Source organism: Simochromis diagramma, unplaced genomic scaffold (assembly GCF_900408965.1).
Source record: "Simochromis diagramma unplaced genomic scaffold, fSimDia1.1 OVJJ01000802.1, whole genome shotgun sequence".
Classification (NCBI taxonomy): Eukaryota; Metazoa; Chordata; class Actinopteri; order Cichliformes; family Cichlidae; genus Simochromis; species Simochromis diagramma.
Window position 1 is genome coordinate 16,136,361 of NW_024387492.1, and position 12,938 is coordinate 16,149,298.

The 12,938-nt window shown below is 38.4% G+C and overlaps 1 long non-coding RNA gene across 1 annotated transcript; it reads left to right on the forward strand.

The window, feature by feature from the left end:
- Positions 1-4,682: 4,682 nt before the first annotated feature.
- On the forward strand, positions 4,683-7,023 carry LOC120725425. The gene is made up of 3 exons (XR_005694115.1): positions 4,683-4,848; positions 5,126-5,273; positions 5,361-7,023. It is a non-coding gene; the product is annotated as an uncharacterized LOC120725425 (long non-coding RNA).
- Positions 7,024-12,938: the final 5,915 nt, after the last annotated feature.

Sequence of the window (12,938 nt, forward strand, 5' to 3'; positions counted from 1 at the left end):
AAGAATTAAGAATTAATTCATTCACTGGTGGAGGGAGCTACAGTTGTAGCCACAGCTGCCCTGGGGCAGACTGACAGAAGCGAGGCTGCCATATCGCGCCATCGGCCCCTCTGGCCAACACCAGTAGGCAAGTAGGGTAAAGTGTCTTGCCCAAGGACACAACGACCAGGACAGAGAGCCCAGGGATCGAACCGGCGACCTTCCGGTTGCGATTCCCAACCCCCTGAGCCACGGTCACCCCTACATCAGATATTCACAGTGTGAGGCCTTGTAAAACCCTGGTGCTCCTTTTAAATCCCAAAATAGACCTCGACTGCATTCCTGTGTCAGTCATGAGACATGCATGCAAGACATAATAGTGTTTTTTGAGTATGTAATGAAAGACAAGACCTCTTAACACCTGGTTTCTAATATGTCTGGGCTTGGGTGTACATTTGTGCGCTATGTGCAAATGATAGAAATGTAAGCACCTCTATTCATTTATCAACAAATGGAATAAAAATACAGAAAAAGAAAAATGCAAACATTTCCCAACTTATTTCACACAATGCATGTTGTATACTACAACCCTGGATATTTTATGTAACAACACCTCATTCCTGCTGCCATTAAAGTTATGTAAGTGCAATTCACCAAAGGGGAAATCCCATTTAAATTATATGGGAAATTCTTTTTAATATCCCCGAGTTGGCATCAGAAACTGTCAAAAAAGGAGGAAATCAGCCAACGTCAACAGTTCAAGAAGCACTCCCTGATTTAGTTTTTGAGACTCATTGTGTTCCAAAATCCCCAAATTCCCCCATTTAGTCATTGTATTTCAACTTCAAATGCCTGTTTTTATAAATATCTATTTTAAAAATAACTGTTAATAAATTCATAATTATAAATCTGTCTGTGTGAGCAAGACAGAATTGTTTATGAGTTCAAGTTAAAGTTTATTTATGTAGCACTTCTAAAACAACATCTGTTGAACAAAGTACTGTTCAATAAAAATAGCAGAAGACATAAAATAGGATAAAGGTAGAAGGATAAGATAATAAGAACTCATCATACTGATTTAAAAGCCAGAGAATAAAAATGGGTCTTTAGACTGGTGTTAAAAAAATCCAGTGTTGGGGAGGTCCTGATATGCAGACGCAAAGTGTTCCACAATTTAGGAGCAGTGACCACGAATTCCCGGTCTCCTCTGTTTTAATCTGGACCTTGGGACAATAGTAGCATTTGGTCCACAGACCTCAAAGATCTTGCAGGAGTACACCAGGTTAGAAGGTCAGAAAGATATGTGGGGGCTAGTCCGTGCAGCATCTTCAAAACAAGTGCTAAAATCTTAAAATCAATTCAAAAACTCACTGGCAGCCAGTGTAATGATGCAAGTTCGGGAGATATGTGATCTCGCTTGCGCGTGTCTGTTAGGAGCCGTGCTGCAGCGTTTTGAACGAGTTGCAGTCGGACAATTGATGCCGAGGTAACACCAGAGTAGAGGCTATTACAGAAGTCGAGGCGAGATGAGATAAGACAATTTAAAGACATTTTAGCTCAGTGTTGTAGAACTTTACACATTTTATGAAATTATGCAAATGACAAAAACAAATGTTCCAGTATCATTACAAAACTATAAAGCCAGCTTGTCACATGACTACAAAACCCATCGTAAGTAATATGAGCTCATAGTAAACACATTCAATTCAAGGAACATTTTATCGTTATTCTGTTGCTGTGCAAAAATATAAGAATTACATTTATTACACTTATTATGTTAAAAATTGTGAAAATAATACTGGCATATCATTCACTTCGAGTTGTATTTCTTGTCATCTGATGGATGTGCAGTACTGTGCGCATCAATCTACCCCTCATTTCTTCATATTTTGTTTAGAGGAGTCAAGAAGTGATTCTTACAGAAGGGAAACAGGGAGAAAAGGTTCAGGTTTGTCAAATTACACGAGAACTGGATTTAAAATTAGCGACAACAGCTCTTACGCAGAGATGAATCTAAATGTTAAATCATTACCTGTACATACAGAGGTACAGCAGTGTGTGTCTACAGCCTTTTGTAAAACACGGTGGAGGCTCTGTCACCGTTTGGCACTGGATTTCAGACAGTGATACTGGGGATCTTGTCATAACTGATAAACTTATAAACGCAGAAATGTACCATCAGAGTTTGATCCGCCATGCAATACCATCTGAAAAACAACTGCTTCATTTTTTAGCATGAAAATGATCAAAATGAAAGTGCTAATCCAGTAAAAGCAAATCTGGATCGAAAGAAATACACCACTATCGGTTATCGACTGGCCTCCCCAGAGCCCAGACCTCAACATTATTGAAGCAGCATGGGATGATCTTGGCAGGGAATACAACAAAAGGCAGCCAACATCCAAAGAAAGCCTTTCAAAGTCCTTCAAGAAGCCTGGAGAACTGTTCCTGGAGGATATCAAAAGAAGTTAGAAGAAGCTTGGCTAAGAGAGTTCAGGCTGTGTTGAAGAATAAAGGTGGTCATACATATCTCCACCCTGTTCTGGACAAAATACTGTATCTCTCTCTCTTAATCAAGCTATGAAATGTTTTCACTCACATATTTTTACAGTATACTAGACAAACTAGATATTAAATCTGAAACTTCCCACTAGGGTGCTCTTCACAACTTTCCAAATGTTCATAGGACTGCATCTTTTCACTTTAATGATAAGGAAAAAGTAATAATAAAGATGAGAACCTGTTAAAACGTGTCCCTAAACAGACACCTGTGCTTGCAATGCATGCTTAAATTCCTCAAGACTGTGACTGTGGTAGGCTGGAATCCAAAATACAAGATACAAACACATCATATTGCATTTTGATAGCTATCTCGACTGTCAGCACATTATTATTTCTAAATGCACTGAACTAATCAAAACATTGCAACAAAGCACTGTCACGCAGCAGCAAAAAAAAAAAGAAAAAAAAATCATTAGATGGAAAGATAAAAGAGCTGTGCACTCTCTGACAAATCCATGCCTGTGCTCAGTCAGGGGCTCGGGCTTGTCAGATCATGTCACAGCTTTCACCCAAAAATCATTAGCAGACTGTGTGTGTCGTTGCTTGTCTTGAGTTTCCTCTTGATTTGGGCGTTTGTTAAGCTTGTCAAACGATGATATTCCTCATTGGTGAGAAAACTCAAGCAGTATCTACAGCTCTAGGGACAACATACTTTTCTGATTTAATATGTCCCATGGGTATATGTGAGATAAAAGCCTATAATGATGGGTGAAGCAGCTGTTTTGCTGTTATTGAACATACTGTACAAATTAGCATCAAATAAACACTCAGTAACATATTCTGTGCATAACAGCTGATACCTCATAGCTTTCTGTGTTGTAATTGTTACAAAAGGGGAATGTTTCATTCTTTCTCTATTCATGGCAAAGGTGGAAAGCCAGAGTTAATCTCATAATAGTCCTAATAGCTGATAAAGCTATTATTTATGATATTATGTTAGTAGTATGTTCTGCTTTTAGTAGAGAGATTTGCACAATGGAAGCAGGACAGCTAACGGTAATTTATAATATAAACACAGTTTATATGGGGAACATGTGCAACATTCTCAGTCTTGTCTGTGAAGGTTCTCAGTCATCCAGGTCATCGAAGAAATGCTGAGACCAAACAGCCACTTAATAAATGCATGGCACAGCATAGAAGAGCCACCTCCACCTGACAAGAGTCGGCTGTCCATCTGCATCTAAAGGACAAAGGTCACTCTTCCGAGGATGCCAATGTACACATTTTGGACAGAGAAGACAGATGGTTTGAAAGACAATCCGGAATTAATAGGTTAGAGTTGTATGTTGAGGTTTTAATTAAGCATTGTCAGTGTCAAAAACATGGGTCTCTCAAATTATTAGCTTAAAGTCTTCTGGAATTGCCACATTCAATGACTCCATGTTATATGCCATGTTAAAGGAACACATTTTAATGCATCAACCTTTTGAGCTTTATCTTACCACTGAAGGAAATGCAGTAAAGTAAAAGTAAAGGGTTTTATGCTTGGTCCTAATCGACTGCAAATTCTTTTTTTTATACTGCTGGAATTAAAACAAACAAAAAACAAATGAAAAAGTGATTCAGTCCCTTTGTAGGCTGTGCTATTTATCACCAAGATTCTATCAGTAAAATTAGTTTTACCTTCATCTGGTCAAAAAATAAGTAATATCTATGTGTCCTTCATTAAACTGTGAGTCAACCCTGAGTGGCCTTCAGTCTCTAAATGTCTCAGTTTAAAAGTTTCACAGGTCTAATGTGCAGCTGACATGTTAGAAGCAACATCACCAAGAAGCAACCGAGTGGAGTATTATGCGTCAATGTATGACTTCAAAAGATGAAGATGATTTTCTGCAGCGTTGCCCTCTTGTGTTGTTTATAGCAACAGTGTTAGCTTTCGGTGTAATATTTCTATAGCTTATTCGTCCACCGGTTCCTCAGACTCCAGTAGGTGGTAAATGATGCATGAGACTGCCTGTTTTGCCATGAGGACGCAAAAAAAACCCCTTTACTAATAAAGAAAGTTGGTCTTGCTTTGTAGTACGTCCCTCAGCATCTTGCAGACATGTTCAGGAAGGAAAATAAATACAGGCATTTTGTGTGATTGGGTGTGGTTTCTGCTGCTCTCTGCTCTGCTGCAAGAGGACAGAAGGGTTGGGAAGCAGTGACAAGCTGCTGGACATTTTCTAATCATCTCTGCCTTCAGGCTGTTTGTAGAGAGTGCAAAACCTTTATGTTGTTTACTGTCTGTGATGACAGAAAATTAAAAAAAAAAATATCAGACTCCTGAAGTAAAGTCTGTCTGTTTCGTGCCTAGGAGACCCACAGGTAGTATCATTTCAGCTACACACTGTTATTCTTTTAAAATGGTACAAGAACCTCAGTCTACTGCTACTGCTGATTGTTCTAGTCAATTTTTCTCAGTACTGTTTTTATTAATCTCCGTCACATTTGAAGCAGTGAAAATAGATGACCCAAGAACTCAGCCATGTTCAGCTTTCTCTGATCTGAAAAAACACGTGTATGCATATTGTTACTGTAGTTTGATTCACAGATGATTTAAAAAGAAAATTAAGACAAGCTCTCCCCTTAAATCATATGGAAGATTTTAAAGTAATATCATCGGAGGATTTAGTGATTCTACGTCAGAGCCGGGTGCCTTGGAAGTTAAAGGAGCTGTTCCAGCCTGGTTCACTTTTATCACTAGAATGTCCTTGGCAATCCTCAGACGTTTCCAACGGATCACAGCGGAGGTCTGTGAGTGAGCAGCTTTGAAAGCGTGCCAGCAAAAAAAATGGAAAATACTGTTGCGTAACCTCTCATTTTTCCTTGACCCTTAGAAAAATCTACACCGACACATTTCAGCTTGGATATACATGAAGTGTGGATCCTCTTCAAATTGGCTCATGACAGATGTCGTGATGTCAGCTACTTTTGCTTAAAGTTTTGTTTGGAGCCTAAACCAAATGCATTAACATCAAAAGCAGACCAACCTTTTAACCCTCGACAGTTTTCTCAGACCTGTGGGTCCAACTGTTTTTTTTTTTTATATCAGTTATATCACATTTTCAGCCCTCTCCTAAATTGGTTTATCTGTCTTTGTGAATGCTTGAATTTCTGTTTCATCCCCTGTGAGACTGATACTCATGGGAATAGCTGGAAATCTTCAGCAGATGAAAAGTGCAATGCCCCCATGGCGATGCTCAGACTGTCTGGCTCTGCCTTTGTCCCTGTGACTCACTGTCATCACAGTCATCGAGACTTCCCTGATCCGCCGTCCCTCTCCAAGCATCTGTCTGGAGCCGTGCACAGCTACCTACTTGGGTTTGACTACATCTGAGTTGTCACCGCTTTCCAAAGTAAAATGCACTGGATTCCAAGAGCTGACTTACAGCTAGCCGTCCTCAAAGCTTTCCCACTGCTTGAGCCAGCAAACAAACAAGAACAGGATCAAACATTCTGCAGATGAAGCCAAAACTTCTCTCTTTAACTGAAATATGATCCAGATTATTCTGGCGCTTTAATTCTTTTAACACGTCTGTTTTAAAACTCAGTGCTACAAATCTGAGGGAAACAAGATGTGTAGACAGTGTATAATCTGATATGTCATAGTTTATGGAAATCTAAGAGAAATCTTGACGTTTCCTGTATATTTTCCATGAAGACTCTTCATTTTGATGCAGCTCTCCTCCTTTATCCTGTCATACTGATTTGAAGTAAAACTAACTGCTGGCCACTAAAGCTGCAGTGGAAAACCAGCAATGCTATTGCAGAAGGACCATCTGATTTGTGGTTACAATTTAGTGATTTATAATCTGGCTGCTCCCCTGCAGGGTGTCGGGGTGTCTCCTTTCTTTAATTCTGTCTCACAGGCCACTGTAAAGTGAAGGAAGTTCCATGGGAGCTGCCACTTCAATGACTTCTCATCTACAATTGGTCATTTCTTATCTAAACTTTTTCCTCCAAGCTTAGTCAAGTCAATTAGAAGAAGGAAGTTGAGAAGACGTGACCACATTTGATCTGACCCTACAGTGTGAAAAAGGTTCTATTCTTAGAGTATTAATTCCTTTGCTCAACCACTTAACTCAAGTAATTCAGGAAACTAGATCTATTTCCTGCAAGGTAAAGATCACCTGAATCACATTATCAGTAAACTGTGAAGCAGTTTGGGTTCAGTTTAGCGCTTTAAACAATCAAATGCAAATGTTGTATATAAGAGATACACCTCAGAAACATCTGGAAATTTGTTACGTTTGGTGCAAATGTTCATGTTGACTGAAGGATGGACTGGAGTTTGGTGGCCATAGGTGAAAAATAAAGCTCACTGTGACTTTACAAAATGTGTTTTCAGCCATAAATAAAGAATTGATATGCTACATTAACGTGACATTTTGCAATGAATGCACCAAAGATGGTGCACATCATTCCTCTGCACTTCTCGAACAGTAATTTCTGCAATATTTGCAGTAATCCTACATGTCAACACAGCTACTTAATTTTCAGAAATATTACTACATTGCACAGTGCAGTACAGGACTTTAAAAAAAAAAAAAAGCAACCTTAAAAAATAAATACATTGAGGTGCTTTTTCTTTTTGATTGAGCTGCAAGTTTTCAATCAAGGCTTGTACCAATAATGTTGAGGTCAGCAGCTTGAGGAGGGTTCATGCAGGTGACCTGGTGTCTTTGATGCTGCTGTTTTGCTTCAGTACATTTCAATCAGCCATAGTTATTTAGTTCAGCAGCTCTGCTATGCAGTTGTGATGGAATCACTCTTCCTGAGCATTGCCAGAGACTGATAAGACATACTCACTCGCTATCAGATGTAGCCTAATTGCTGTGAGCTTATTATGTCTGGGGCATGAGTGCTTTGCAAAGACTTACATGAGCAGCTCTGCCCCAAATATTTGGTCAGTTGATTTTGTCCCTAAACTGTGATGACGTTAAACAGCAGGATGACGTGATAGAAATCAAGCCAAATATCCTCAAATTGGGTGTTCTTATGGACCATTTCATAGTTTTAAAGAATGTTGAAAGTCAATTTTTACATCAGCCTATCTTAAAAAATGACTGAGCTCACAATGAGGGTGGGAAAAAGAACCCTAAGATTAAGGGTATGAGTGCAGCTTGCGGGAAATAATTACTTATAAGTCACGTAATGATTTGTTTTGTGAGGCTGGGTTATGCTGCTTTTTATGGATTTAGCCAACAAGATGTAAGGCAACGTTAAAGAGCTTGGTGGTTGATTTCCAACCCCTACACACTGGTATGCTAGTATGAAAAGTTGGATTTAGTTTATCTAATTACACATCTGATGTCTGCTACCCTTGATGTAACCTATCCTATCACTGACCAAAAACATGGTGTTCAGGGTCAGCATTCACAGTCTGGTGCTCATAATCTGCTCCATACCAGTCCAGCATGCAGTCTTTAAAAAAGTTATTAGACCACCTGTCAAAAAACGAGCACAGAACTCTCTCTCTCTCTCTCTCTCTCTCTCTCTCACACACACACACACACACACACACACAGAGAGAGAGAGAGAGAGAGAGAGAGAGAGAGGCAGACAGACAGACAGACAGACAGACAGACAGGCAGACAGGCAGGCAAATAACAAACTGAATTCATGTTTATGTATCCAAATTTGAGCTGGCATGCAGGACTTCTCTGAGAAGTCAAAACTTATTCAACTACTAGAACTACTACTACTAAAAGGAAAGCATGTAAATAACTGCTGTTTGGGATATTGATCAAAAATAAATAAACAACAAAAATGTCCATTCTTTAAGCATCTTTGTGAAAAACAATAAATTTGAAAATTCTGTCAGGTTTAAAATGGGATGAAAAGTGATTCCTGAAGAAGTTGAGATGCCGTGGCTAAAAACTGGGTGAAATTTTCCCAAGCACTCAAAAGTGTTACATAATGGGTGGCCTGGTGCATCACAGGAGCTGGATAAAAATCGCTGCCCTGATTGGAGACTTTTGATCAGGGGAGGCTGCTTCTAAGAAAAATAGGGGCTCAATTAAACCGACTCACCTGTTATTATAAAACACTTGAGGCTTCTTCACTGGAGATATCCATTTATCTTTTCATTAGTAAGGTTTACATACTCATCCACTATATAAGAGCAGTTTAAATGTTAATAAAGTCCCTTTATTTTTGAAATTATGTAACAAATGAGCTGTGAAAAGGCTATACTATTCCCAGCCATCTGCTTTTGTTGCATAGATATTTAACCTTAAATAATTGCAGAGCTGCCTATTATTTAATTTGTAAACATGAAAGAAAGTGCAAAGTTTAATGGATAGCATCTTATATATCAATTAAAACATCACTTTTTCATAGCATTGGCGTCTTTAGTGGTATAGTGTTTGGAACATAACTTTGGATTCAGCACTAAGGCACAGCTTTTACTTTGTAGCTGGAGAGTGTTTGTATTGAAGGCAGCGTTTGCAAACTACAGGCGACTGGAGCAATCTGCTAGTGACCAGAACAAATGCAAGGAGGCTTTTACCACAGCATCATATGTCTCGTTTTTGAACAAATTTAGGTAGCAAAATTTCCCTCCAATACTCTAACCAGTCAAGCAACTGGCATTTACCATGGAGTCATTGAACAGTCTTTAGACTTGCATAACTGGGTCTTAGCAACTGCCACCAACCTCCAGCAACCACTCACATTTGGCCAGGTAATCCTCATTTTTCTAGGCCTGTGTAACTGGGGCCCAGTTACAACAAGGCAGCAATCTCAACAATCTCAGTGTGCAGAATGAAACCGTCTACAGCAGGGGTCGAGGTCCGATGTCCTGCAACTTTTCCATGTGTCCCTGTTACAACACACCTGAATGCAATTAGCAAGTCATTAGCAAGACTATAGAACTTGACTGAATGCTGAGGTGACAATTTAGCCATTTGATTCATGTTACAGCAGCTCATGAGTGAATGAACATTGTGCAATAAAAGTACTTTTAAAAGTCAATTTTTCCAAACACTTACATTGACTTAAATTTACTTGAGTAAGTGTTTAGAAAAATTGACTTTTAAAAGTACTTTTTTGTCAAGTTCTATAGTCTTGCTAATGACTTACTAAATGCATTCAGGTGTGTTGCAACAGGGACACATGGAAAAGTTTCAGGACGCCAGCCCTTGAGGACTGGAGTTCGAGATCCCCGGTCTACAGTCAGGTACAAAAATGACTTTGGTCTTTGTAACTAATTTCCTTTTAATGACAACAGTATCAGAGTTTACTTATTCACTAATTCATCAGTTTAAATTGTTAGATGTTTACCACAGCTCTAAAAAAAAACCAGCCTCACTATTGGACTGGTATATAAAATGTAAAATAGTTGTTAAAAGTATCAGTATCAGCTTCAATAACAGGCTCAGCTGTCATGGTACTCATTGTTCTCCCTGCAAAGAGCAGAAGGAAGGAAGAAGTAAACTTGATACAGCTGTCCTGTTGGCCAGGTCTCCCTGTAAATGGTTACGTAAACGCTGTTTAAACACAAATACCAAGGTTGAGTGTGTATACGCAAAATGAGTTAGTTTTATGAATAACATTTGTGTATCTTCCAGTATTTATCACGATCAAACAAAATCAAGCATTTTTTTAGTCACACAATATTTTCATACCTGCAGAGGCTTTAAAAGCATTGTTAACCAAGTAACAGCAGTGTGAAGCATTACTCATAATGCATTCATGAATTAAATCAATTGAAATTTCTTCTAATACTTATGATTAGGTCTCACATTAGTTTATAGAGTTTTTTTTAATTTAAACAAGCAAATTATTGTTAAATCCTCTTGGAGCTTGTGCATGTGCATTTCTATATCCAAATGTTCCTGTCACGTTACCGCAGTCCAAGCAAATGTACAGCAGAAATACCAATGCACAGATTACATATGTCACAACTACAGCTGTAGTCTCTTTTCTCTCTAAAGAGGAGAAATCAAAGTTAGCAATCTGACTTTTTGTTTTTCGCCTTCTTCTCCAGCCAGCTGAGAAGCTCCTCGGGTTTTATTCTATATTTTTGTGTCCTACCAGATTAGGGCATGTACTTGTTGCTGGAGCAACACTTGGCTCATCCCGTTTTCACTTTGCTTCATAGAAGACATGTTACATAATTTTTTTTTCCCACGCAGAAACGTATTTCAGGCACGACTGCAGGTCGTCAGCACTTTTTTCTTCTCTTTTTCTTTTTTAATGCATTTCCCACTACATCCAAGTGTTGGACAGCTTTAATGTGATTTTCCTTTGGAAAGTTCTGGACCATTTGCTCCTAATTTGATAATTTCTAGCACCTCCTGTTCCGACTCCCTGCTCTCTTCACTCTGTCCAAGCTGTATGTTTAAAGTCACTTTTCTTTGGAGTCCAGACAAAAGAATTTGGAGAGGATAGCATGACACCATTTATTGTTTAAAGAACAAAATTGCATGTTTGATTCTCAATATTCAACAACAAATTGTTTAAATTGTACCTAGACTGAAGCTTCAAGGATGTTTTGTCAAATGGAATTAAGTAGTACCAAAATAGATTTGTGTTTATTGTTACCGTGCCATTATTGTAAATACCACGGGATGACATGACTCTTTGTATTGCTACCATTATTATATATGAAGTGTTTTTAAATCTGGATTTTATTTACATTTTTTCTCCAGTGCAGCTGTCGTGTAGAAATGTTCCTCTACAGATGTCATAAACACTCTTTGGAAAAAGAAACAATCTCATTTTAATTTGAGATTCACATACCATGTGCTACTTAGTGATTATTTTCCAACAGTATTGTTTTTTTTGTTAGCAGATCCCACACGATGTGCTTGAACATCTGGCATTCGTGTATACTACTGTTTTGCTGTCTTATGGCAATGGTCGCAACAGCATGCTTTGTAGTTTTACCCTCATAAATGGTAAATGGCCTGTATTTGTATAGCGCTTTACTTAGTCCCTAAGGACCCCAAAGCGCTTTACACTACATTCAGTCATCCACCCATTCACACACACACATTCACACACTGGTGATGGCAAGCTACAGAGGCTCATACTCTTATGAAGTGATAATTAGAGTGTACAATATATTGAGATTGGGGTTAATTGTGCTTGTTTCAACAAAATGTAACACAAATATCATGACTGTCCCACTTCCGGCTACTCCCTTTCACACTAAGGGTCACCAGAGAGGGAAACTCAAGGTTTTAGACCAGATGTACTTCATAATGCAACTCTAAAGGGATTTGTGTCTCATCACAGGAAGGAGCTAGGAATCTTTCACCTATTAGGCAAATCTGTAAACCATTACACTATGGGACTATTTATATATCTCATGGCAATATAGTAATACCAAATCTACATTCGAGACATTATTAATTAATGTCATTATTATTAATTGTGCAAATTAACGGAAAGTTGCAGTGTTACAGTTGCAGTGTGAAAAATGTCATCATTAGATGTCATTGATCACAGTCAACCAAATTCTGTTTTCTCATCCCTCCCTATTCAAGTACATAACCCTAACAGGCTGTCAGACTGCTGTTTACCTCAGCTATCAATATGTGTCATCATGTAATTACTTAGTGAAAGGATTCTGACACTGATGACTCAGGAAGCTCATTTCTCTGCGATGATAGCGATTCTGAGGATGTGCTGAACTTTTTCGTTGGGAAAACTGCTGTTTTTGATGTTGTTAGGTGGTGTTAGAGTAACTATCTTTGAAGTTGATTTAATATTCTTTAGCTTGGACACTTAGTAAATAAACTCTTATACAACCCGAGACTATAATCTACCTGTTTATCAGAGGGAAAATGTGATTTTTAAGGACACTCCAGCCCATCTGGCATAATATTAATTTATAACCAGTTGTTATTGTTGTTTAGCCAGCTCATTGTTAGCTGTCCAGAGACCGGAGAGAATCCTTGTCTAATCTGCTGACATTAAGGAATTGTGATAATGTCAGAAATAAATAAGCATATTTATACATACTTTCATGTGTTAAAGCCCTGACTTCAGTTCAGGAGATGAGGCTTTGGTGAAGGAAGACAATGATTTTTATCCGCGTGCCAGTAATGTGTCTCTTTCCTTCACATATTCTCTTCTTTGGTGAAGAAGAGAAATCCTTTAAATAGTAAAACATGGATATGATCCTTCATGTCTTGAGTCTGAAAGTGCAGACTAATTAAAATGTGCCTCTATGGCACATTTGAGTTCTCTTCTCCTCTGCCTTTGGCATACTATTGTATGTACTAGTCATTTCCATCTTGGCCACTGCATTCAAGATGATGTGACAACATGGTGGCTTCCACAAACTGGTAACTGCTCCTACTTGATGCCCTTCTTTTTATAAAAATGCATTGATTTGTTGAAAGATGTAATTACACACTAATCTGTGTATATTTATGAGTGGAATATTTTTCCTGCATTAAATA